Source organism: Telopea speciosissima, chromosome 2, assembly GCF_018873765.1.
Source record: "Telopea speciosissima isolate NSW1024214 ecotype Mountain lineage chromosome 2, Tspe_v1, whole genome shotgun sequence".
NCBI lineage: Eukaryota > Viridiplantae > Streptophyta > Magnoliopsida > Proteales > Proteaceae > Telopea > Telopea speciosissima.
In genome coordinates this window covers 12,889,041-12,891,878 of record NC_057917.1, presented here as the reverse complement: position 1 = coordinate 12,891,878, position 2,838 = coordinate 12,889,041, and the positions used below count along the sequence as shown (strand labels likewise).

Here is a 2,838-nt window from a genome sequence, read left to right as displayed (position 1 = left end):
CCATCCTGGATTGTAAGTATTGCTATATGATTTATTTTGGTAGAAAGCACTTACATTCTCAGTGCTGGAATTGCCCACCAATGTGTTGGGGCATTCCTCAGAAAGGTGTCCAGGGGTTTGGCACCAACTGTATACCGACACATGGTTGACCTGGTTGACCGGATTAACTGGTGTAGACTCTTTAAGAACTATGAACTCCAACCGTTTTATGAGGCTGTCAAGTTTGGCCTCCTTGGCTGGCATACCCTCAATGAGATACCCCTTAGTAGTCCTTTCAGCCTCTTGGAAAGATTCCCATTCCCTAGTCTTATCAGCCAAGTTGGTTAAGAATGTCCATGCATTATTCTCCTCAGAAAAAGAAGTAAAGCCCGCTGGACACATAGACTCTACAAGTTGCTTTGTCTGATAATCAATACCCTCATAAATAATTTGACATAGCTGCCACAAGTCAAAACCATGATGAGGGCATTCTAAGAGGAGATCATTGAATCTTTCCATGAATTTAGAAAAGGACTCATGTGATTTTTGCCTGAACTGGAGGATGTCACTTTTAAGCTTATTGGTTTTGTGAAAAGGGAAGAATTTTCTCAAAAAGACAATGGTAAACTCATCCCATGTATTAATGGAGTTTGTTGGCAGTCCATAGAGCCACTTCTTGGCCTGGTCTTTTAGGGCAAAGGGTATAAACCTAAATCTAACTGCTTCATCAGTCAAATTCTGGACCTTAATTAGAACACAGACCTCCTCAAATTCCCTAAAGAAGAGATATACATCCTCATTAGCCATCCCATGGAAATGGGGTAGCATGCTGATGAAGTTGGTCTTGAGTTCATAGTTATTCCCTGTAACAACAGGCAGACTAATGTATGAAGGTTGTGCAGCCTTGGTGGGGTAAAACCTATCCTTAAGAGTTTTGGGTTGTTGGTCACCCATGGTCAAAGGTGGTAGAGAATGTGGTCTTCTAATAAGACGATTACTTGAATCACGAGTCCACACCTTAGCCACCTAAACAGATATGAGGTCTCCTTTAGAAAAATTAAAGAAAAATAAAACACTTAAAAAAAAAATTAGAAACAAGAGGGAGCCCAAGGTAGATAGTGCATCTCTATCCCTCAAAAAGCGAAACAATTGTTCAAAAGCTGTAAGGATGCCATATAGGTTGACAACAAGGAAACCCGTATAGTCTTCTATAGCCACCTACGTGCGACTCCAATATGGATTCTGATGTAGAATGGATGTCTACTATACGTTTATGATTCCAACACTCTCACTATGTCGCTTTCCTGTTATCAAGAGTGGTCACCTCCAAAGATAAGTCACATGTCAATCCAACCAACCAAGTCAAGATGTAGCGTCATAGGTAACTTAATCCTATGAGGGACACCAAAAGATGGAGGGTTGAAGCATATGAAGGACTTTAGATTGGGCGCACACTATTTGAAACAGAAGAGAAATAAGAAGAGGTTTTCAAAAACTTATTTTTTTTTTTTCAAAAAAAAAAAAGAAAAAAATAATAAACTAAAACACTTCGAACTACTTAAAAATCAGATAAATAAAATGGACAATAATCTCCCCAGCAACTGCGCCAAAAACTTGTTTAAGTTAAAATAAAACCGCAAGCGTACAGATCAATCGTAGCTACGGGTCGAACACGAGGAGATATACGCCACTCTATTTAACTAACTTAAAAGTAATGCAAAGTGAACCAAATTAAAGTGTTAAATTAAACTAATTAAACAAACGAAAATCAATGCATCCTAACTCATAAGCATCTAACAAAATTAAGGGATTAAATCGGCGTCCTAACACATAAGCATCTAAACTATCAAACTAAAGCGAATTGAAAGGAATAAAAATGCAGCCACATATACTAACCACATAAAAAGAAATAAGGGAATAAAAATACATCCATAAACCACAACCATATAAAATTAAAATAAAAGAAATAGAGGGGGAAGAAGAAGAAGATAGAGAGAGATAGAGAAGATGGAGAATGAGATTGAGAGTTTAGATAGTAAAACCTGGATGTGCTTGCATGAATATAATTGAAAAGCTTGAATACTTGCATAAACTTACCATGGCCTCCTCTTCTAAATCTTCAAATCTTGTCATCAACTTAAGAACTTAGACTAGAAGGCTTAAAACCTAAACTAGAATTAAGAAATTACAACCCAATTGAAGACTTAAATTGAAATTAAAGCATAAACTAAACCTATTATAACCATTAACTAAAAATCATAAAAGCAAACTAGAACTTAGAAAAGCCAAAAATCACAAATTAGAAGGAGAAGAAGAGAAGAAATTTCACTAAGTGAATGAACAATTTTTACAAGAGAGGTAGGGGGTATTTATAGGTGGAAGAGAGGAGAAGAGAGAAGATGGAAGTGTAGGAGAAATATTCCCTAAGAAAAGAGAATATTCTCTTCTCTTTCCTCTTTTACAATGCCTTGAATCCTAAGAAAAAAGAAAAAAAATAGAAAAAAGAAGAAGAGAAGATTGTTTACATAGACCTTCTATTTCTAGAAAAATAAACTTCCAATTCTAACAAGTGCTTCATTTTCTTTGTAGATATCTTCTCCAAGCAATAAAATCAAAGCATCTTTGATTTTTCAACATTCCATAGATGAGAAAATATAAATCTATCCCAAGTAGAATTCCAGAAGTGCCCTTGAGAAGTTGGAGGAGAGAGAGAGTAAGGGTGATGACTAGGATTCCTTTAAGAATAAATAAAATACCCATTCTGTCCTTCAGAAAACGTGGAGCATGGGGTACTTATATAGGCCTCACCATTGTGTTCCTTGCGAAAAATCACCCAACATAGACCTAAATTTCGTCCAA

General features: G+C 36.3%; 1 non-coding gene across 1 annotated transcript; it reads left to right on the top strand.

Annotated features, from left to right (window-relative positions):
• The first annotated feature begins 451 nt into the window (after positions 1–451).
• Positions 452–558, top strand: LOC122653298. Its single transcript, XR_006331735.1, has one exon. It is a non-coding gene; the product is annotated as a small nucleolar RNA R71 (small nucleolar RNA).
• Positions 559–2,838: the final 2,280 nt, after the last annotated feature.